Below are 25705 nucleotides of genomic sequence, written 5' to 3' on the forward strand. Positions count from 1 at the left end.
GAGGGATTAGTTGAGGCTGAGACCATCGGAACATGGGAGCAGGAGTAGGCCATTCAGCCCCTCGAGACTGTTCCACGTTGCATTTTTAAGGGAATGTGGGTAAGTATTTCAAACAGCAGAACAAACAGGGCTGTTGCGGATTATTGCACAGGCCTATTGGGCCTGTTCCCGAGAGCCCCAACCAAATGCACCTCCCCGGGGGCCATTTCATTGAAGTTTTATCGTGACATATTAATGCAGTGTGTAAACATTTTATGGGACTCTTTCTTCATCTATTTTACTACACGTTTGTGCGTTAATGGTTCTGGGGGTGTGGGGGGGGGGCCCAAATGTTCTTGGTGTTCAGAAAAGGGTTGCCAACTCTGGTTGGAGGCATTTCTGGAGTTTGATCACTTGACATTCTGTCCACATAACACCTGATGATGTGACGTCTGATCCCGTGACAGCTAGGGTTGCCAACTTTGGCTGGACATGGTCCTGAAGATTTCATCACATGACCTGTTGCCTCCGACTGCCCCACCCGGTCAAAACAGCCTTCCCCCCCGCCGCCCCCCCATCTACAATATTTTTATAACTAATAAATCGAAGTGTTCAGCGAACATAAGAACATAAGAAATGGGAGCAGGAGTAGGCCATACGGCCCCTCGAGCCTGCTCCACCACTCAATCTGATCTTTGACCTCAACTCCACTTTCCCATCCTATCCCATATCCCTCGATTCCCTTAGTGTCCAAAAATCTATCAATCTCAGTCTTGAATGTACTCAATGACTGAGCATCCACAGTCCTCTGGGGTAGAGGATTCCAAAGATTCACAACCCTCTGAGTGAAGACATTTTTCCTTATTTCGGTCCTAAATGGCCGACCCGTTATCTGAGATTATGACCCTTGGTTCTAGACTCTCCGGCCAGGGGAAATAGCATTTATCCTGTCAAGCCCTCTAAGAATTTTATATGTTTCAATGAGATCACCTCTCACTCTTCTAAACTCCAGTGGATATCGGCCCATTCTACATAATCTCTCCTCATAGGACAACCCTCTCATCCCAGGAATCAATCTAGTGAACCTTCGTTGCACCGCCTCTAAGACAAATATATCCTTCCTTCAATAAGGAGACCAAAACTGTACACAGTATTCCAGGTGTGGTCTCACCAAAGCCCAATATAATTGCAGCAAGACCTCCTTGCACTTATACTCCAACCCCCTTGCATATAAAGGCTAACATACATTCCTCATTGCTTGCTGTACCTGCATGTTTACTTTTGTGATTTGTGTACAAGGACACCCAAATCTCTCTGACTACCAACATTTCATAACCTCTCACCTTTTAAAAAAATATTCTGTTTTTCTATTCTTCCTACCAAAGTGGATAATTTCACATTTCCCCACATTATACTCCATCTGCCACCTTCTCGCCCACTCACTTAACCTGTCTGTATCCCTTTTCAGCCTCTTTGTGTCCTCCTCACAGCTTACTTTCCCACCTAGTTTTGTATCATCAGCAAACTTGGATACATTACACTCGGTCCCCTCATTGATAACGAAAATGAAAAAAATTCCCAATTTTTTAATGCCCCTGTGATTTTTCTCCCAGGAGTTGATCACAGCTGCGTCCAGAAGATTAGCCTTTGATTCCTGGAGACTCCAGGGCAATCCTGGGGGGATGGCAACCCTAGTTCAGGCCCCCAATAATTCTTAATCCGGTTCTGGCTCTAGGCGGAGAGTTGGTTAATGGCATTAGATTTGGGTGGCTCTAGAAAAGATCTAGTACAGACACGATGGACCGAATGGTCTCCTTCTGTGCTGTTGAGAGGAGAGTCACTGCTTGCTATATAGGAACTGAACATCTTTCCTCTCTTGAGTTGAAACTTAACTCTCTATCTTCAGCACAATCTTTTTTGCTTCTTCCATATCATTGACTCTACTCTGATGACCTTTCCCCTGAACTTTCCTCTTTTGTCCCTCCTATGCCACCCTCCATGTTCTCCCTCCTGGTATTCTCACCGTGTTAAAATCGGGTCTCATTACAGCTGGTGTGGGCCCATGGTTTCTTGTGGGGAGTGGCTAACTGATCCATCTCCTAGACTAACTCATTCTCTTCCAGGACATCATTCCTTCCTCTTCCAATCTATTAAAAACCAACCTTTGGATCACCTCATCACAAACTCATAACTTAGTTCACCTTCCCTCCTGTCCTCTTCTGCCCCGGTGATGCCCTGTATTATGGACCTTGATCCTTCGCTGTTTTCTGAATTAAAAAAAACTCATTACAAAGATTGGATTTTTGCTGATATTATGGTTTTAGCAAGGGTTAGGGTTTCATGCAGCTTTATTTAACATGGTTAAATAATTTAAGTGCCAGCCGTGGCTCACTGGGTGGCACTCTCGCCTCTGAGGCAGAAGGCTCATTTAGACACTTGAGCACAAAATCTAGGCTGACACTTCAGTGCAGTACTGAGGGGCTGCTGCACTGTTGGAGGTACCATTTTTTGGATGAGATGTTAAACTGAGGCCCCATCTGCCCTCTCAGGTGGACATAGAAGGCCTCATGGCACTATTTCAAAGACATGCAGGAGAGCTCGCCCCCACTGTCCTGGGAAATAATTATCCCTCAACCAACCTACAAAAAACAGATTAACTCTTTGTGGGATCTTGCTGAGCGCTCATTGGCATTTTCTACATTGCAACAGTGACTACACTTCAAAAGCGCTTCATTGGCTGTAAAGCGCTTTGGGACGTCCTGAGGTCGTGAAAGGCGCTATATAAATGCATAGACCAGTTTGGCCAATGGCCTGTTTCTTTGCTATCGTTTCGATGTAAGTTTTGTCTTTCTATAAATTACAAGGTTTTATTTCACTTAACTTAAACCGCCAAGAAGCTTAGGAGCAACTTATCCCCTTTGTTACTGAGGCATCCATTTTGGAAAATTACAAGCTGTTTCTGTTCTTGTGACATCGGAATGATGTCACTGTGCGCCACTGGGCATGTGCGAGAGCCAATAGGACGGACCTTGTAGGGCAGAAATGTCAGACCAGACACAAACTCCAGACCAGACCAATTCCAGACCAGACACAAACTCCGGGACACGAGATCGGTGCTGGCTCCAAACTGCACTCTCCATTAGCGAGGGTCTTGATCCCTTGTGTGTCGGCAGGGTGTTGGGGTGGAAAATTTATTGCCAAGCTAGAGAAGGTCTCAAAATCGTCACCGCCTTTAGCATCTGCAAGATAAGAAATAGGAGCAGGAGTCGGCCATAAGGCCCCTCGAGCCTGCTCCGCCATTCAATCAGATCATGGCTGATCTTCCACCTCAACTCCACTTTCCCTTGATTCCCTTAGAGTCCAAATATCCATCGATCTCAGACTTGAATATACTTAACGAATATACACAGTCCTCTGGGGAAGAGAATTGCAAAGATTCACAGCCCTCTGAGTGACGAAATTTTTCCTTATCTTCTTGAAGAATGGCCGACCCCTTATCCTGAGATTATGCCCCCTAGTTCTGGACTCTCCAGCCAAGGGAAACAACCTCTCAGCATCTACCCTGTCAAGCCCTCTCAGAATTTTATACGTTTCAATGAGATCACCTCTCATTCTTCCAAACTCCAGAGAACATAGGCCCATTCTACTCAATCTCTCCTCACAGGACAGCCCTATGGATAAACATTGATACCCTTCTCGCCTATTTTGCCGAATGTTTTGAATATTTTAAATGGGGATTGCTGATGATGTCATTAGGGGAACGCAAACTAGGAGAGGCCGCTGAGGGAAGAAGCAGAATGAACATCACAGAGGCAGGTCCTCACCCACATCGATCTGTTCAGAACTTGCTGAATGTTGGCAGTTTAAACGAAATTATCAGGACGTCCCAATGCCAATTAAGTACTTTTTGAGTTGTAGTCATTGTTGTGATGTAAGGAATGAAGCAGCCAATTCTCAAGCAGCAATATCCCGCAAACAGCAAGGAGCTAAATGACCAGATTGGCTATTTTTGGTGATGTTTGTTGAGGGATAAATATTGGCCAGTTCACCAAGAGAACCCTCCTGCTCTTCTTCAAATCGGGATCTATTACATCCACCTGAGATGGTTTAATATCTCATCCGAAAGACGGCACCTCTGACAGTGCAGCACTCCCGCAGTACTGCACTGGAGTGTCAGCCTGGATTATGTGCTCAAGGCTCTGGAGTGGGACTCAAACCCATAACCTTCTGACTCAGAGCTGAGACTGTTACCAACTGAGCCTCATCCGAAACTCAATCTCAATTTCAAAATAAGCAGGGATAAAGAAAAGATGCTGAAGTTTTGAACCCTGAAGAGTTTTGATAGAGTAAATAAGGAGAAACTGTTTCCACTGGCAGAAGGGTCGGTAACCAGAGGACACAGATTTAAGATAATTGGCAAAAGAACCAGAGGGGAGATGAGGAGAATGTTTTTACGCAGCGAGTTGTTCTGATCTGGAATGCGCTGCCTGAAAGGGCGGTGGAAGCAGATTCAATAATAACTTTCAAAAGGGAATTGGATAAATATTTGAAGGGGAAAAAATGTGCAGGGCCATGGGGAAAGAGTGGGGAAGTGGGACTAATTAGATAGCTCTTTCAAAGAGCTGGTACAGGTACGATGGGCTGAATGGCCTCCTTCTGTGCTGTATGATTCTATAAGTAACAAGAAGTGTCCGGGTGACTCTGGTTGGAAAGCGCCCGTGTGGGCATCGGGTCAGGCCATTGGCTGTGATGGACCCGACATGGACCAATAGCCAGCTGAGACTCACCGTCATTGCTTTCATACTCGACGAGTGAGCGCTTGATGAGGGGTCGGAGAGTGGCCAGTTCGTGTGGATCTCGACCCCAACAAGAGCTGGTTGTCTTCAGGTCAGGAAGGGAGATAATTGTCAAATAAAATAAATAGTTTACACCCAAACAAAACCAGGCATTGGGCAAATAACAGGTCTAGAGGCACAGCAGATAATAGCACGGTGGTGGCAATGAGTGGAGACCCAGCAGCAACAGGGGCAGAACAATCCGGAAACTCGAGTCAATCTCTAGGTCAAATACTTGAAGGATCAGTTACAGTTTGAGATGTTCTGATACCTTCAGCAGCCCACTGTGTTTATGGTTACCGCGCTCTGTCTGTTGTGTATATTGTGTTTCATGGAGGAGACTTAACTGATTGTCAGCGTGTAACTCTTTCCACACACCTCGAGTTACATGACCTCACAGATTGTGTTGTCGCTGAGATCACCATTAACCGTTGAAAGATGTCTCTGGTTTGTGCTGAGTTAGCTGATCAGACCCAAAGCACCAATCGACCCACTACAATTGGGTTCAGAGCCCCTCAACATACGAGCAATGACGGACAGGAAGAGACCCTTTGGCCCATCCAGCCTGTCCCACACAATTGTGATATCTTGTGGATCACAATATTATACACTCCCCACCCCACCCAAAACCGTGGGAGAGGAGAAAAACCAGGCCAATTTGGGGGAAAAATCTGGGAAATTCCTCTCCGACCCCCACCCCACCCGACCAAGGCGATCGAAACCAGTCCAGGAGATCACGCTGGCCCTGATAATTCTATACATTACCTACCTTGTGTGAGAGGTGACCTCCGCCCGAGACAGAAACAGGTCCAGCTCTCGCTTGAAAGGATTCAACGAATCAGCGTCCTCCGCACAAGCCGGCAGCCTGTTCCAGAGGCCCACTAATTCCCGGGGAAAGAACCACCTCCTGACATCTCACCTCGATCTGGCCTCATACAACTTAAAATTGCTACCCCTGGCCCTCTCTAACCTATTTAGTTGGAACAAACTGTCAACCAGATCAACAGGCTAATCCCTTCATCGTTTTATAAACCTTGATCAGATCATCCCCTGACTATGCTTCTCTAAAGTGTAGAGTTCCAGCTCTTTTAAGCTGTTTTGATAACTAAGGTGCTTAGCTGTGGGGGAGAATCTGCCAGCGTTGGTACTCCTGAGCATCACCCGGAGACTCCCTACTGGAAAGTCGGGATGTGTGAGTGTCTCGGCTTGTACTCCCTCGAGGTGTTTAAGATAATTAATGGATTCGATAGGGTAGATAGAGAGAAACTATTTCCTCTGGTGGGGGGAGTCCAGAACAAGGGGGCATAACCTTAAAATTAGAGCCAGGCCGTTCAGGGGTGATGTCAGGAAGCATTTCTTCACACAAAGGGGAGTGGAAATCTGGAACTCTCTCCCCCAAAAAACTGTGGATATTGGGGGCCAATTGAAAATATCATAGAAACATAGAAAATAGGAGCAAGAGTAGGCCATTCGGCCCTTCGGGCCTGCTCCGCCATTCAAAACGATCATGGCTGATTGTCTAACTCAGTACCCTGTTCCCGCTTTTTCCCCATATCCCTTGATCCCTTTAATAGAAATATAGAAAATATCAAAACTGAGATTGATAGATTTTTGATATTCGAGGGTATGAAGGGATATGGAACCAAGGTGAGTAAATGGAGTTAAGATACAGATCAGCCATGATCTAATTGAATGGTCGAACAGGCTCGAGGGGCTGAATGGCCTCCTCCTGTTCCTATGTATCAACTAAGGACAAGATTTGGGCTTACTTGTGATGTTCTCCACGGTGGAATAGCCTGTCTAGGCTTATGTGTGATGAATGGCCACTTGCGTGAGGTACAGGGGAGGCCACTCGTGCCCGAGGGACCGTGTCCCAGTGGTCATCAGGAAAGGAAGGGAACAAGACTGAGGAAACAAACGAATAGACGGATAAGATTGCTGGTGCCCGCATGCGCGGTATCTTGAAGCAACAGTGTGTGGGTCTGTGCCCGCGTTCCCCTACGTGGTGATCTCGCCCGTGGAGCTGGAGGATTGGCACCTCCAGCACTACGAGAAACAAGCCAGACGGAGAGCCATCTGCTGCCACGCTAACGCACCTGCCCACAGGCCAGGCCATCCCAAGAGTGATGCGGGTACAGACCTGGGGGCAGTCTGCCCGGCCATGAATTCAGGCCAAAGAATGGTGCACACTTTCAGTCACAGAAAGTGTGATATGTACTGTCTTTAAATAAATGTCCCTAAAACGGAGGGAAATGGCTATTGATTGACAGGCTGGAGCATGAGAAGCACAAAATAAATCCTGCTTCAAGTTTAATTCATCAAACATTCTGTTTCGACGTCTTGACTTAAAGGGGAATTGTCCACTCCCGATTCTCACTTCTAACGGAGGGGAAAGAGGGTCCTAAATTGGGTTCTCAGTCTGAGCTTTGGGGCAATAAGGTCGATACAATTGGTTGGGCAATGAGTTAGTGAGAGGATTAAAATCAGCCTGGGCCCCGCTCCTGACAGCTGTCCATTGAAACCCCCCCCCCTTGTTGGAAAGTGTCAAGTGGGCGATGGGATTGTGCTCGGGTGTGACGTGCCTTACAGTGGAACAGTAGGGCAGTATATTTGTCAATATTTCCCCCTGCTCCCCTCACCCCATGACCCCCCCACCCCCCCTACGACCCCCCCCCCCTCTTTGAATAGCAGGCAGAAGGACTTCATGCAACATCTTTAATGGCGTTTATTGCCAATGGTGAGCAGCTATTGTACCTAACTTGGGATATTTGTGGGGAAAATTCATTTGATGTAGGCCATTTATAGAGAATCCATTGGCGTTTGTTCACCTTTATTAGCTCCCTCTGATGAAAGGATTGAGAGGATTTATTGGCGTCTTGAGCCCTCAACACAACAGAAGAAACTTTGTGTTGAAGTGGGGACAGAATTCCCCAAATCCCTCTGCTTAGGATCATTGCTCACGTTCCTGGGAATCACTTTCACGACAGAAATAGAAATAGAAAGAAAGACTTGCATTTCTATAGCGCCTTTCACAACCTCAGGACGTCCCAAAGCACTTTACAGGCACTGAAACACTTTTGTAGTGTAGGCACTGTTGTAATGTAGGAAACACGGCGCCAATTCACGCACAGCAAGATCCCACAAACAGCAATGTGATAATGACCAGATAATCTGTTTTAGGGATAAATATTGGCCAGGACACTCGGAGAACGCCCTGCTTTTCTTCAAACACTGCCATGAGATCTTTTACGCCCACCTGAGAGGGCAGATAGGGTTTAATGTCTCATCCAAAAGACGGCATCTCCAACATGGCAGCACTCCCTCAGCACTAGGCTCGGCTGTCAGCCTGGATTTTATGGTCAAGTTTCTTGGAGGAGGACTGCGAACCTATAAACCATCTGAGAGTGCTACCCACTGAGGCATGGCTGGTTTCTACATCCGATTACCCCCGAAATTTAACTCCAGCGTTAATCCACTGCTCAAATAACCCCTGAAAGTGCAAGTATTTGTTAAATTCATGCAAGCAATGGCCTATTTTGAGCTGGAGACCATAAATCAAATCATTAAATCAGTGGTAATACAGCCAGGGGCTGTTTGCAATCCACCTCCCCCTCACCTGTGGATCTCAATAGTCCTGCTGCTCCGTGTGTCTGTGCTTTTACCCCTGCAGCCTGCCAACTCTGGCATGGTGCTACGGTCAAGATATACATAAATTAGAGAGAGGGAGAGACAGAATGAGACACAGAGGGAAACAGATACAGTGAGGCAGAGAGACAGAAAGGGAAACCGAGGGAGACACACAGACAAAGGGAGAGAAGAATAGAGAGAGACACACTATGAGAGAGCGAGACAGTTAGAGAGAGATATACAGGGAGTTAAAGGGAAAAACAGAAAGAGAGGAAAGAGATACACAGAGGGAGAGTGACAGAAGCAGAGGTAAAGACAGACTTTGGGATTGTAATTAAACATTGTGCGTAAGCCCTCCATTAAACCTGTAGGCTGACAATGCCTGTCTCTGTTACCGCACAATGCAGACTGATGTCCTTACTGGTGATCCCACTTTCAGAGTAATTATCAGTCGCACATTTTCAGCAGTGATTTGAATGCAGCACTAACACATTACTGTACAACGACTAGAACACATGAACCAGATATCAAAAGACTGACTAAAGTAGCATCACCTGCAATTTTCCAATCTATTAAACATGTCTGCAATAAGGCATGATCAAAGTAGGGTTTAATATCTCACCGGCCATTACATAAACATTTATTCACGACTGATCTAATTATTATAAACACCGTGCCAAGTACATCCTGCTACTTATGACACTGTTATGATTTAAAGTGTTACTGAGATTCATTATCTTTTCCAAGACACAACCACACAGGAAGTTTAGGCAGTATTTGATTTTTGTAAACTAGGTAGTTTGTAGAGTGGATTTAAAGGGGAAGTAAAGTGTAAAAGGAGAATTTTCTGTTCAAAATCTATCTGAAAAAATATGGTGATGTATCTACTTTGTAACCTGTCAGAAAAATCTTCATATTTCTTGCTTCCTACAGACTCATCATTTTTGGCCTCCTTCCCTTCTCAGCTGGGATTAAAACAGCCCCTCAATTGGATTACTGTCTCCTAATCTACTCCCACCAAGTATTCGAGTTGTACTCTCTCTAAAAGGAAGATCACTACACTGTTATACTAAAGACTATAATTTAACATCTACCTGGGTGTTAATAACTCTGTTTATACACAGTGTATAATGACATAACATATAAACAGAATGTTACTACTCTGTAACACAATTATTTTATATTATATCAATAATATTCTAAAAACAGTGCAATAGCACCCTAATGCTTTGGAGTCATATCTTTCCATTGGCTGAAATTAAAAAATAATAAATCATAACTGTGATTATTCCAATGCACCGTAAAGATATAGCCTCATACAAATGTATCCATCTTCAAATTCAATTAATAAATTGCTCAAAAGAAATACTTTCAGATGTAATACTTTTCAGGGTAACTGAATGTTATCATGTCTAAAATAAGCTTTATGATATAAATAATGAAATTTTAAAATGGCATATTTCACAGTACCATGATTAGACTCACCCATAAAATTGGCTTTGAATACCTTCATTGATGATTTTACTTAAAGCTCCAGCCTCTCCCAGAAGCTGAGGCTCAGACTTAAAAGTTTTTTTTCCCGCAGAACTGTCTCTCTGCTGGCTAAAGCAAGATACCAACTGAGCCTGCAGTTTGAGCACGCTGCAGTTTGAGCATGTGCAGAGTTCCATCTGTACAACTGGACCGATCGTTCTCTTTATTTGTTTTTTCAAACGATTTGAAGAAAAGCTGGCGGTCAAATCCCAAAAGTTTTCTTCAGGCAAAACTACTTTGACGTTAAAATGCTTTTACCGTCAAAGGGAGCCTGTCAGTGAGAGAAACAAAGCTTCCTTTTGTTTAGAATCAAATTCCAAAACAATCGTTTATTGTCCATGGAAAAAGTATTTATTCTTTTATGTGGAAAAACTCTTGTGTTTGCACAGCTTTGTTTTTCCAAATAATTTGAAAATGTTTGAAAATTAATTTTAGAAGTTGCACGAGGTGAAGTTTCACAGCAAACTATTATGAACTTTGTAGTTTTGAACTTCTGAGAGATGGTTACCTCATACAGGAAGACATCCAGAGACACAGAAATATAATCATTAAGACACGTGCACTTGAATTGTTAATTACAAATAATTTATTTAGAGAAACATTTAATTATGCAGCTGAGCTAATTTTTTATCCAATTATAATGGATCAGGAAAAACATGCTGCCATATTAAAAGGATAATGAACTCTTATAAAACTCCAGGACTTCCAATACAGTTCTGCCAAACTCCAGGATCAACTGTACAGTCCTCCTAATCCCAGGACCCCTCCCCTTACAGTGCTCCTAAACCCAGGGACCCTCCCCTTACAGTGCTCCTAAACCCAGGGACCCTCCCCTTACAGTCCTCCTAAACCCAGGACCCCTCCCCTTACACTGCTCCTAAACCCAGGACCCCTCCCCTTACACTGCTCCTAAACCCAGGACCCCTCCCCTTACAGTCCTTCTAAACCCGGGACCCCTCCCCTTACAGTGCTCCTAAACCCAGGACCCCTCCCCTTACACTGCTCCTAAATCCAGGACCCCTCCCCTTACACTGCTCCTAAATCCAGGACCCCTCCCCTTACACTGCTCCTAAATCCAGGACCCCTCCCCTTACAGTCCTCCTAAACCCAGGACCCCTCCCCTTACACTGCTCCTAAACCCAGGACCCCTCCCCTTACACTGCTCCTAAGCCCAGGACCCCTCCCCTTACAGTCCTCCTAAACCCAGGACCTCTCCCCTTACACTGCTCCTAAACCCAGGACCCCTCTCCTTACAGTCCTCCTAAACCCAGGACCCCTCCCCTTACAGTCCTCCTAAACCCAGGACCCCTCCCCTTACAGTCCTCCTAAACCCAGGACCCCTCCCCTTACACTGCTCCTAAACCCAGGACCCCTCCCCTTACACTGCTCCTAAATCCAGGACCCCTCCCCTTACACTGCTCCTAAATCCAGGACCCCTCCCCTTACAGTCCTCCTAAACCCAGGACCCCTCCCCTTACAGTGCTCCTAAACCCAGGACCTCTCCCCTTACAGTGCTCCTAAACCCAGGAACCCTCCCCTTACAGTGCTCCTAAATCCAGGACCCCTCCCCTTACAGTCCTCCTAAACCCAGGACCCCTCCCCTTACAGTGCTCCTAAACCCAGGGACCCTCCCCTTACAGTGCTCCTAAACCCAGGGACCCTCCCCTTACACTGCTCCTAAACCCAGGGACCCTCCCCTTACACTGCTCCTAAACCCAGGGACCCTCCCCTTACAGTGCTCCGAAACCCAGGAACCCTCCCCTTACAGTGCTCCTAAACCCAGGAACCCTCCCCTTACAGTCCTCCTAAACCCAGGAACCCTCTCTCTAGAGTGCTCCTAAACCCTGTGATCTATTCCCCGCCTCTACCCTGGTGGTGATAAACTGTAGAGACCTCTAACCTGGTACAAGTTGCATACTATCGTTCCGTGTATCATGGGCTTTAAATAAAGAGATAAAACTGATTACATATATAAAGGGAAAGGGGCACCAAATGGCTGGGAATTGGCCGAGATCCCAGAATCTCACAGGCCCCTCCTCAACTCTGGTAGACCCCAGAACAGTTCACAGGCCCTGAGGCCTCCCTCCCCAGCAATCCCAGAAACCCACACTCCTCCAGTGCTCCCGCACCATGGAAACACCTTTCTTCAACAGCACCTCCCTAACCCGTGACTTCCACCGCCTAGAAGGTCAAGGGCAGCGGGTGCATGAGAACACCACCACCTCCAAGTCACACACCATCCCGACTTGGAAATATATCGCCGTTCCTTCATCGTCGCTGGGTCAAAATCCTGGAACTCCCTTCCTAACAGCACTGTGGGAGAACCTTCACCACACGGACTGCAGTGGTTCAAGAAGGCGGCTCACCACCACCTCAAGGGCAACTAGGGATGGGCAATAAATGCCGGCCTCGCCAGTGACGCCCACATCCCGAGAATGTATAACAAAAAACTCCCCTTCCCCAGGACCTTTCTCCCACTGCTGCGATATGCTGGGACCCCCACTCCCCATGCCAGTGCTCCCACACTCTGGGAAGCCCCCCATCCACACTGCTTAGACCCTGGGAGCCCCCAACCCACTGCTGCCAGATCTTAGGAAGAACGGCCGCATGGAATTCTAGTAAGTGTCCGCACCTTCAGGAGAGACGGGGAGTAAATAGGAAAAACAGGGGAAAAAATGGATTCGAATCTGATCCCTAAGGCCTCTCCCTCAGAAAGGCTGATCAGGCCGGGGCTCTTTCTCAGAAAAGAGAAGGCCCAATAACAGGTCTTTAAAAATGATGACGGGGTTTGATAGGGTAGACGTTTCTCTTGCAGGGAGTCCAAAACTAAGGGTCATAAATATAAGATAGTCACTAATAAATCCAATAAGGAATTCAGGAGAAACTTCTTTACCCAGAGAGTGTTGAGAATGTGGAACTCGTTACCACAAGGAGTAGTTGAGGCGAATAGCATAGGTGCATTTAAGGGGACGCCTGAGAAAGGAATAGAAGGATTTGGTGATAGGGTGAGACGAAGTAGGGAGGGAGGAGGCTCGTGTGGACCATAAACACAGGCAAAGACCAGTTGGCCTGATTGGCCTGTAAATTCTATGTAATTCCTGGCAGAGAGAGAGAGAGACTACTCTGCACACACCCAGCACATTTTGTAAGGAGATTCTGTGGGTTCGAGGTGCCCCTGTTGTGAGAGCTACTGAATCACTTGCCTTTGAGCTGAGAGAGCGGCAGTAAGTTGCCCGTTGCGTCTGCTTTCCCATGTGCTCTGGTGCAGCTTTTACTGCCCCCCCGTAACCTCTGGGCTGTTAAAGCATTAATATCCCCCGAGACCGGTGGGAAGGAAGAGAGGGAGAAACAGGTTAGAACAACACAGCTGTCAGAGGGGACATCCGGCAGCCCGAGGGCCTGACATCTTCTAACTTGCCGCTCCGCGCTAATTACCATCGCCTTCTCTGGTGGTGACCACCAAAGATGGAGGGGATCGTAGAGTTCAATCAGCAAGAGGTCATTGACAATGAGTCTCTTTGTCGGCCTTGGGTCATTTTCATAAAATGCAACCTCTCTGCCTCTCTCTCTAACCACTTGGACCAACTTAGATGCGGGAAAACCCCAAAATATTTTACCGCAATCTTCTTTCATTTGCTGTCCACCCCCCCACCCCACAACTTACAAATATATTTTTTAATCCCCTTGTTTTAGCCACCTCTGCTCCGTCCCAACTGAGAGAGGCCTGGGAGGGCACCTGTTCTCAGGTGCCTGCAAATGCCTTCCTCTAATGCAAGTGTCTGACCATGTTGTGGGTTGACTTGGTCCCACAGTTTCCCTCGCTCCCTGTGGGGGACAATCTCTAGATAACATCGGGCGGTCTGGTAAGGATATTCATTGGAAGCTGAGGTGGTTTGTTGGGGGAGTTAAACCCTGGGATTAGAGTCCAATTTTCCTGTGTGTGTACTAAACACTAACTCCAGATACAAAGCCTCCTTTGTTTTAAAGCAACAACTTGCATTTATATATCACCTTTAATGTAGTAAAACATCTCAAGATGCCTCACAGGAGCGTAATTAGACAAAATTTGACACCGAGCCACATAAGGAGATATTAGACAGGTGACCAAATCTTGATTAAACAGGTAGGTTTTACCCACTATCCCTGTGCTTGCTGACCTACATTGGCTCCTGGTCCCCAAACTCCTCCATTTTAAAATTATCATTCTTGTGTTCAAATCCCTCCATGGCCTCGCCCCCCTCCCTATCTCTGTGACCGCCTCCAGCCCTCCAACCCGCCGAGATCTCTGCGTTCCTTAAAGGAGCGTCTTAAAGGAGGAGAGAGAGGTAGAGATGCGGAGAGGTTTAGGGAGGGAATTCCAGAGCTTAGGGCCCAGGCAGCTGAAGGCACGGCCGCCAATGGCGGAGTGAAGGAAATCGGGGATGCACAAGAGGCCAGAATTGGAGGAGTGCAGAGATTTCGGAGGGTAGTAGGGCTGGAGGAGGTTACAGAGATAGGGAAGGGCGAGACCATGGAGGGATTTGAAAACAAGAATGATCATTTTAAAAAGGAGGAGTTTGGGGACTGGGTGCCAATGTCGGTCAGCGAGCACAGGGGTGATGAGTGAACGGGACTTGGTGTGAGTTGGGATGCGGGCAGCATCCCTTATCAGTGATGATTGAACACGTTCTCCTCCAACCCTCACACAGACTGTTCAGACGTCAACTGCAACTTATTTTCCTCCCCTTTGCTCTTTTCACAGAGGCCCCGATGGGGTACAGTTCTGTTTGATGCCAGGCGATCTCGCCCGAGTTGCCCATTTGTTGTATGTCAGCCTGGTGTGGGCCTAGTTATTCAACCAATCCTGTCCTCATCCAACTTCATGGGCGCTTTACAATGGGGATGGTTGAATCAGGAACCAGCTGTTGCCCCCACCCCCCCAATACGTTGAGGATCACTATAACGTTCCTCCACCCAACCCCAAACCCAGCGGAGAACAGCTAACTGGAGATTGAAGCTGGCAGCCTCCTGGTCTGTTTGGTTCAGTACCACAACGGGCAGTGCATTTACCCGCTAAACTTCACCTCGGGTTTCAGCCTTGGCTCGTTGGGTAGCTCTCTCGCCTCTGAGTCAGAAGGTCGTGGGTTCAATCCAGAGACTTAAGCACGTAATCCAGGCTGACACTCCAGTGCAGTACTGAGGGAGTGCTGCACTGTTGGAGGTGCCGTCTTTCGGATGAGATGTTAAACCGGGGCCCCGTCTGCCCTCTCAGGTGGACGTAAAAGATCCCACGGCCACTATTTCGAAGGAGAGCAGTGGAATCCTCCCCGGTGTCCTGGCCAATATTTATCCCTCAACCAACATCACTAAAAACAGTTTATCACATAGAAACATAGAAAATAGGAGCAGGAGTAGGCCATTCAGCCCTTCGAGCCTGCTCCGCCATTCAATATGATCATGGCTGATCTTCTATCTCAATACCATATTCCCGCTCCCTCCCCATACCCCTTGATGCCTTTTGTATCTAGAAATCTATCTAGCTCCTTCTTAAATATATTCAGTGACTTGGCCTCCACAGCCTTCTGTGGTAGAGAATTCCACAGGTTCACCACCCTCTGAGTGAAGAAATTTCTCCTCATCTCAGTCCTAAATGTCCTACCCCGTATCCTGAGACTGTGACCCCTCGTTCTGGACCCCCACAGCCAGGGGAAACATCCTCGGTGGGTACATCACATTGCTGTTTGTGGGATCTTGCTGTGCGGAAATTGGCTGCCCCGTTTCCTACATCACAACAGTGACTAAACTTCAAAAGTATTTCATTGGCTGTAAAGCACTTTGGGACGTCCTGAGGTGGTGAAAGGCTTGATATAAATTTAAGTTCTTTCTTATCTTTCAGCTGGAAAGTTTGGACAGAATTAAGTTGAACTGCGATGCCATCCTTAAATAGTTGAAGTGGATTTGGCATCACATGAGCACGGATATAGTGGGATACTCATGAAAGGTTACACAGCTGCACGTTTTATCTGCTTAGTGTATTAACAGACTGTTACATTCACTTTTAAAAGCTTGAAGGCCCTTTTACAACTAGTGTGTTAATGTGTGAAAGGTCAGATGAGCAACACATGGTTTTCTCATTAGAGGACGTTAAACACTGAGTGAGCTGATCACTGAGTAACTAGGTGGTGCTGGGTACCGACCGGTGTGCCAACAGGTAGAGCCACAGGGTGGTCAGAAGCAGATTTCTGCCCGTGATTTTACTCAGTGCCAGACTGGGTGGGCGTAATTTTAACTTTGTAAAATGGGCGATGGGGAATTAGTCGCTGTTACACACCATGCCTGACCTTCCTTTCATTTGGAGGCAACAGAAGAAAGAATTCGGGAGGGGCATATAACGGGCACCCATTCGATATGGCCCGTTTTACACTATCACCCTAAGTTAAAATTGCATTATAGATCAGAGATAAACATCTCCTGACTGAAGCACAAAGCAGAGCTCTCACGGTGAGGTGAAAACTAAGATTTATATCTTAAAGAACTTGCATTTATATCGAGCTTTCCACAACCCCAGGATATCCCAAAGCACTTTACGGCCAGTGAAGTACTTTTGAAGTGTAGTCACTGTTGTGATGTAGGAAATGTGGCAGCCGATTTACGCACAGCAAGATCCCACAAACAGCAATGTGATAATGCCCAGATAATCTGCTTTTAGTGATGTTGGCTGAGAGATGAATATTGACCAGGAGACCAGGAGACCGGGGAGAACTCCCCTGCTCTTCTTTAAAACAGTGCCATGGAATCTTTTACAACCTGAGAGGGCAGACGGGGCCTCAGTTTAACATCTCATCCAAAAGATGGCACCTCTGACAGTGCAGCATTCCCTCAGTACTATACCGGCTAGATTATGTGCTCAAGTCCCTACAGTGGGGCTTGAACCCACAACCTTCAAGGTAAGAATGCTACCCGACCGAGCCACAGCTGACAACTGTCAATTGAAGGGCAAACAGTTTCGCAATGTGGAAATATGATTTCAGTGACCAACAAAACATGCGACAAAAAAAAAGGCAGATTTTTTTTCAGAGGCGAAGAGAGTTAAAGATTGAATTTTGTCTCTAGATTCAAAGTTATTTGGCAAAAATGTGACAATGGGGCCCTGAGTCATGAAAGGTTATGACACAACCATCAGAGTTTGAATGAGTGAGTCAGAGCACAGGGTGGGGATCCCTGTGGATAATTCTCAATATCAGGCGTCCAAGGCAACAGGGAAGGATTAAACTTTTTAGTAGCTAATGGTGAAAACTGCAGAGAAGTGGCCATCGATAATGATTCCAACTTTTGTGTATAGATTCCAGATAAAATCATGTCAGATGCAAATATTTAATTTCAGCCAAACCAGTGCCCATTCATGTTCGTTATGCAGAATCCCAATCAATCAAGGACCATACCAGAACTGAGAGGTTATAATCATCAGGAAAGACTGAACAGGCTCTGGAAAAGAGAAGGCTGAGAGGTGACCTGATAGAGGTCTTTAAAATTATGAAGAGGTTCGATAGGGTAGACATAGAGAAGATGTTTCCACTTGCGGGGAATCCAAAACTAGGGGATTATAAATATAAGATAGTCACAAATAAATCCAATAAAGATTTCAGGAGAAATTCTATACCCAGAGAGTGGTTAGAATGTGGAACTCGCTCCCACATGGAGTAGTTGAGGGAAATAGTATAGATGCCTTTAAGAGGAAGCTGGATAAACACGAGGGAGAAAGGAATAGAAGGATATGCAGATAGGGTTAGATGAAGTAGGGAGGGAGGAGGCTCATGTGGAGCATAAACACCAGCATAGGCCTGTTGGGCCGAATGGCCTGTTTCAGTGCTGTAAATTCTATGTAATTCTATGTAACCAAACCCCTTCCCATTCATTCCCACTATATAGATAATCCATGAGAAACCCCTTCCCATTCATTCCCACTGTCTACAGTAACAATGAATCAAACCCCTTCCCATTCATTCCCACTGTCTACAGTAACAATGAATCAGACCCCTTCCCATTCATTCCCACTGTCTACAGTAACAATGAATCAAACCCCTTCCCATTCATTCCCACTGTCTACAGTAACAATGAATCAGACCCCTTCCCATTCATTCCCACTGTCTACAGTAACAATGAATCAAACCCCTTCCCATTCATTCCCACTGTCTACAGTAACAATGAATCAAACCCCTTCCCATTTATTCCCACTGTCTACAGTAACAATGAATCAGACCCCTTCCCATTTATTCCCACTGTCTACAGTAACAATGAATCAGACCCCTTCCCATTTATTCCCACTGTCTACAGTAACAATGAATCAGACCCCTTCCCATTCATTCCCACTGTCTACAGTAACAATGAATCAAACCCCTTCCCATTCATTCCCACTGTCTACAGTAACAATGAATCAAACCCCTTCCCATTTATTCCCACTGTCTACAGTAACAATGAATCAGACCCCTTCCCATTTATTCCCACTGTCTACAGTAACAATGAATCAGACCCCTTCCCATTTATTCCCACTGTCTACAGTAACAATGAATCAGACCCCTTCCCATTTATTCCCACTGTCTACAGTAACAATGAATCAGACCCCTTCCCATTCATTCCCACTGTCTACAGTAACAATGAATCAAACCCCTTCCCATTCATTCCCACTGTCTACAGTAACAATGAATCAAACCCCTTCCCATTCATTCCCACTGTCTACAGTAACAATGAATCAAACCCCTTCCCATTTATTCCCACTGTCTACAGTAACAATGAATCAGACCCCTTCCCATTTATTCCCACTGTCGACAGTAACAATGAATCAGACTCCTTCCCATTTATTCCCACTGTCTACAGTAACAATGAATCAGACCCCTTCCCATTTATTCCCACTGTCTACAGTAACAATGAATCAGACCCCTTCCCATTCATTCCCACTGTCTACAGTAACAATGAATCAAACCCCTTCCCATTCATTCCCACTGTCTACAGTAACAATGAATCAGACCCCTTCCCATTCATTCCCACTGTCTACAGTAACAATGAATCAGACCCCTTCCCATTCATTCCCACTGTCTACATTAACAATGAATCAAACCCCTTCCCATTCATTCCCACTGTCTACAGTAACAATGAATCAAACCCCTTCCCATTCATTCCCACTGTCTACAGTAACAATGAATCAGACCCCTTCCCATTTATTCCCACTGTCTACAGTAACAATGAATCAAACCCCTTCCCATTTATTCCCACTGTCTACAGTAACAATGAATCAGACCCCTTCCCATTCATTCCCACTGTCTACAGTAACAATGAATCAAACCCCTTCCCATTCATTCCCACTGTCTACAGTAACAATGAATCAGACCCCTTCCCATTCATTCCCACTGTCTACAGTAACAATGAATCAGACCCCTTCCCATTCATTCCCACTGTCTACAGTAACAATGAATCAGACCCCTTCCCATTCATTCCCACTGTCTACAGTAACAATGAATCAAACCCCTTCCCATTTATTCCCACTGTCCACAGTAACAATGAATCAAACCCCTTCCCATTCATTCCCACTGTCTACAGTAACAATGAATCAAACCCCTTCCCATTCATTCCCACTGTCTACAGTAACAATGAATCAGACCCCTTCCCATTCATTCCCACTGTCTACAGTAACAATGAATCAAACCCCTTCCCATTCATTCCCACTGTCTACAGTAACAATGAATCAAACCCCTTCCCATTCATTCCCACTGTCTACAGTAACAATGAATCAGACCCCTTCCCATTCATTCCCACTGTCTACAGTAACAATGAATCAGACCCCTTCCCATTCATTCCCACTGTCTACAGTAACAATGAATCAAACCCCTTCCCATTTATTCCCACTGTCTACAGTAACAATGAATCAGACCCCTTCCCATTCATTCCCACTGTCTACAGTAACAATGAATCAGACCCCTTCCCATTCATTCCCACTGTCTACAGTAACAATGAATCAGACCCCTTCCCATTCATTCCCACTGTCTACAGTAACAATGAATCAAACCCCTTCCCATTCATTCCCACTGTCTACAGTAACAATGAATCAGACCCCTTCCCATTTATTCCCACTGTCTACAGTAACAATGAATCAAACCCCTTCCCATTCATTCCCACTGTCTACAGTAACAATGAATCAAACCCCTTCCCATTTATTCCCACTGTCTACAGTAACAATGAATCAGACCCCTTCCCATTCATTCCCACTGTCTACAGTAACAATGAATCAAACCCCTTCCCATTTATTCCCACTGTCTACAGTAACAATGAATCAGACCCCTTCCCATTTATTCCCACTGTCTACAGTAACAATGAATCAGACCCCTTCCCATTTATTCCCACTGTCTACAGTAACAATGAATCAGACCCCTTCCCATTTATTCCCACTGTCTACAGTAACAATGAATCAAACCCCTTCCCATTTATTCCCACTGTCTACAGTAACAATGAATCAGACCCCTTCCCATTCATTCCCACTGTCTACAGTAACAATGAATCAAACCCCTTCCCATTTATTCCCACTGTCTACAGTAACAATGAATCAGACCCCTTCCCATTTATTCCCACTGTCTACAGTAACAATGAATCAGACACCTTCCCATTTATTCCCACTGTCTACAGTAACAATGAATCAAACCCCTTCCCATTCATTCCCACTGTCTACAGTAACAATGAATCAGACCCCTTCCCATTTATTCCCACTGTCTACAGTAACAATGAATCAGACCCCTTCCCATTCATTCCCACTGTCTACAGTAACAATGAATCAAACCCCTTCCCATTCATTCCCACTGTCTACAGTAACAATGAATCAGACCCCTTCCCATTTATTCCCACTGTCTACAGTAACAATGAATCAGACCCCTTCCCATTTATTCCCACTGTCTACAGTAACAATGAATCAGACCCCTTCCCATTTATTCCCACTGTCTACAGTAACAATGAATCAGAAGACTTTTCCTTTCACTCACATTGTGTAGAATTCCAATGAGCCAAACCTCTTTCAATTTACTCTCATTGTTCAGAAACCCCAATCCAATTGTAAGTGATTGACCCAGGGGTCAGCTACAAACCACACATTCAGTCCGTCACCAAGCCCACCTATTTCCAACTCTGAAATATCTGCCGATCTTACCCTATTGCAGCTGAAACCCTCGTCCTCATCTTTGTTACCACCAAGCTCGATTTCCCCAATGTGCTGCTTGCCGGGTTCCTGAACTCCATCTTACCCAAACCACGACTCATCCAGAGTTCCACCAGCTGCATTGTATTAAGTTCAAGTCCCACTCAACTATCACTGGGTCCTCACCAACCTCCATCAGGCCTCGGTCGCCCTGTGCATTGATTTCGAAACCTGCATCTTCATCTATAAACCTTCCCATGACCTTGCTCTGCCCTTCCACTCAAAGCCGTCTCTACTCCTTCATCTCAGCTCACACCCTTCCAAGTCTGGACTACTATGTAGTCATCACCAACCTTCCCCACTGCTCTGACACAGGTGACAGAACCTTCAGGCGTCACAGGCTGGGTTTCTCTTCCTAGACCCCTCACCTTGCAACGTGTGTCCCGACTTTGCAAGGCTCCTAAATGCCTTTTGCTTGCCATTCTAATTCTCCGTCCCACTCCCACGTCTCTGTCCTCGGCCTCTTACACTGTTCCAAGGAAACTCGACACAAGCTTGAGGAACAGCACCTCATATTTCATTTAGGCATTTTCGGACTCAACATTGATTTCAATAATTGCAGATCATAACCACTGCTCCCATTTTTTCGGACAGCAGGTGCTGGTAATGGTTCTGCTGTTATCACTTACAGTTCCTCGAGACCCATCTTTAGTTTCTTTACTTGTCCCATTACCACCCTTCTTGCCTTGCGCCATCATCCCTTTTGTCATTGAATCACTCCTGCTCTCCACCCTATCACAGACCTTCCCTTTTGTTCTCTTTTCCCGCCCCTTCCCTCCATCCTTTCCCTGGCTCTGCACTTCCTTAAATCCCTAATTTCTTCCAGTTCTGATGAAAGGTCTTCGACCTGCTCTCTCTCTCTCTCTCTCTACAGATGCTGCCTGACCTGCTGAGTGTTTCCAGCATTTTCTGTTTTTATTCTTATCTCTTCCGCCAAAACTGGGAGAAGAGTTAAGGGAGTTGATCGAAGATAAGGCTAAAGGAATCGGGTTTGAGGGGGGGGCAGAGGTGGCACGGCAGAGGTCATTATGATTAAAGGTTCTGATGGCGTAAAGAACATAGGAACAGGAGTAGGCCATTCAGCCCCTCGTGCCTGCTCCACCATTTGATAAGATCATGGCTGATCTGTGATCTAACTCCATATACCTGCCTTTGGCCCATATCCCTTAATACCTTTGGTTGCCAAAAAGCTATCTATCTCAGATTTAAATTTAGCATTTGAGCTAGTATCAATTGCCGTTTGCGGAAGAGAGTTCCAAACTTCTACCACCCTTTGTGTGTAGAAATGTTTTCTAATCTCGCTCCTGAAAGGTCTGGCTCTAATTTTTAGACTGTGCCCCCTACTCCTAAAATCCCCAACCAGCGGAAATAGTTTCTCTCTATCCACCCTATCCGTTCCCCTTAATATCTTATAAACTTCGATCAGATCACCCCTTAACCTTCGAAACTCTGGAGAATACAACCCCAATTTGTGTAATCTCTCCTCGTAACTTAACCCTTGAAGTCCGGGTATCATTCTAGTAAACCTACGCTGCACTCCCTCCAAGGCCAATATGTCCTTCCGAAGGTGCGGTGCCCAGAACTGCTCACAGTACTCCAGGTGCGGTCTAACCAAGAAGAAGCATAGCGGTCCAGGCTCAGATGAGTGGAGCCAAGCTGATCCAGAGGCCGAAAGAAGGTGACGGAGGTAGGGTGAAGTGAAGCCTTGGAGGGATTTGTAAACGAAGATGAGAAACTTGGAATCACTGCTCAGTGCAGACCAGAAATCAAAGTCTGTGTGGCTTGTGTGGCTACATTAGTGGATCTACCCAGAGGATCAATGATAGAACCTGAGAAATACCCGAAAAAATGAACTGGAATGTTTCAGTGCTTTGCCGATGAGGAGAAGCAACTTGTAAAATGCAATTGTCATTTTTTTTTTGCAATTCAGCCTTAAACAAACCAACTCCAGGGTACAACCATTAGCCATAAATCACACTCCCTAAGTCAGGTGCAGTCCTGCTACATTCATTAACTCGAGCTCTCCGACAGCTGGCTGACAGTCAGATATATCGTTCAATGAAAACGATTCCCTTGTAAGATGTTGCAGCAACGTTACCCACTTGCACTGACTGATGGAGTTCAGAGTGGCAATCGGGGTCAAAACTGTCATCACCTAGTGAGAAAACGATTTGTGTTCTTTAAAAGGCTCTGACTCTCTTACATTTTATTGCACGGACCTCCACATAAACTGCACTTAATAACCGCCAAGCATTTGCCGACCATAGTGGGGCACAGTATCGGTTTGGGTTGGGATGATTGAAAAGGCCTGACGCCAGATTAATTGACCTGGAATAGGCACAGCTCAATGTTGATTGGCTCAATTAGTGTTTGTTATCCTTTCTACAGAGCCTCATGTGTCTAGCTTTGAGAACTTTACCGTGAGTCATTATTGAGTGGCGGTGACGAAGGTCCCCAGCCCTCCAGGATTGCCCTGGAGTCTCCAGGAATTGAAGGTTAATCTCCAGGTTACGTCACCAGGGAGAAAAATCGCCACGGCGTTAAAACAAAATTAGTTTTGTTTAGATTTTCTTTGAAAACCTTCGCTTATTAGTTATAAAAATATCGGAGTTGGGGAACTAGGTTGTTCGGCTGAGAGTCAAGAATCATCCAATTGGGTAACAAAGAGTCTGTTTGCTTCCCAATTGGCTCTGAGAAGGAGGGGCTCTGCGAGGATGGACGTGTCGGGCGACCAATGGCGGGGCGGGGCGGGGCGGTTGGAGGTCATGTGATGAAACCTCCAGGAATACGTCCAACCAGAGTTGGCAACCCTAGCAGTGACTGTTTTTACATCCGGCATGAACAACAAAAAGCAACTTGCATTCATATAGAGCCTTTAACGTGGTGAAATGTCCCAAGGTGCTTCACAGGAGCGTTATCAGGCAACACCGAGCCACATAAGGAGATATTAGGACAGGTGGCCAAAAACTTGGTCAAAGAGGTAGGTTTTAATGAACATCTTAGAGTCATAGAGTTATACAGCACGGATAGAGGCCCTTCGGCCCATCGCGTCCGCGCCAGCCAAAAGGAGGAGAGAGAGGTGAAGAGATTTAGGGAGGGAATTCCAGAGTTTGGGGCCTAGGCAGCTGAAGGCATGGCCGCCAATGGTGGAGCGAAGGAAATCAGGGATGCGCAAGAGGCCAGAATTGGAGCACACAGTTCAGAACACCACCTGCTTCCTCACCCACACAAAGTCCCATGCTCCCACTGACCCACCCCACCCCTCCTCACCCCCTCACCCACCCCTCACCTCCCCCATCACCTCCCCACCCTCCACCTCATCCTTTCCGAGTTCCACTGGCCGCTTTTAGTGTAGTAAGGGTGGAGGAGGTTACAGAGATAGGGAGGGGCGAGGCCACAAAGGGATTTGAACACAAGGATGAGAATTTTAAACTCGAGGCGTTGCCGGACTGGGAGCCAATGTAGGCCAGCGAGCACAGGGGTGATGGGTGAACGGGACTTCGGATCCGGGCAGCGGAGTTTTGGATGAGCTCAAGTTTACAGAGAGTGGAAGACGGGAGGCCGGCCAGGAGAGGATTGGAATGAAGACCTGGAGGGGCCAAAATTTCCTCCAGCTTAATGTCAGCAAAACCAAAGCCACCCTTTTGGACTCCAGCCAGTACCCATGTGTCCTCCGGTCTCGACTATATCCCTGGCTACTGAAAAAAACAGAACTCTGCTTCTGGTTAGACCGCACCTGGAGTACTGTGAGCAGTTCTGGTCACCGCACCTTCGGAAGGACATATTGGCCTTGGAGGGAGTGCAGCGTAGGTTTACTAGAATGATACCCGGACTTCAAGGGTTAAGTTACGAGGAGAGATTACACAAATTGGGGTTGTATTCTCCAGAGTTTCGAAGGTTAAGGGGTGATCTGATCGAAGTTTATAAGATATTAAGGGGAACGGATAGGGTGGATAGAAAGAAACTATTTCCGCTGGTTGGGGATTTTAGGAGTAGGGGGCACAGTCTAAAAATTAGAGCCAGACCTTTCAGGAGTGAGATTAGAAAACATTTCTACACACAAAGGGTGGTAGAAGTTTGGAACTCTCTTCCGCAAACGGCAATTGATACTAGCTCAATTGCTAAATTTAAATCTGAGATAGATAGCTTTTTGGCAACCAAAGGTATTAAGGGATATGGGCCAAAGGCAGGTATATGGAGTTAGATCACAGATCAGCCATGATCTTATCAAATGGCGGAGCAGGCACGAGGGGCTGAATGGCCTCCTCCTGTTCCTATGTTCCTATGCTTCCTCCACAAGATCTGTTCTATTGTCAACAATGCTGCCTTCTGCCTCTGCCCCGCCCCTCCCTCAGCCCCAGTGTCTTTTGTTATTTTCTAATGATCTCCTGGCTGGCCTACCCTACCTCCACCCTCAACAAACTACAACTCGTTCAGAAAACCGCCTGCTTCCTCACCCACACAAAGTGTCGTACTCCCACTGACCCACCCCTCACCCTCCTCCCTCACCCCCAAT

Source organism: Heptranchias perlo, chromosome 41 (assembly GCF_035084215.1).
Source record: "Heptranchias perlo isolate sHepPer1 chromosome 41, sHepPer1.hap1, whole genome shotgun sequence".
Classification (NCBI taxonomy): Eukaryota; Metazoa; Chordata; class Chondrichthyes; order Hexanchiformes; family Hexanchidae; genus Heptranchias; species Heptranchias perlo.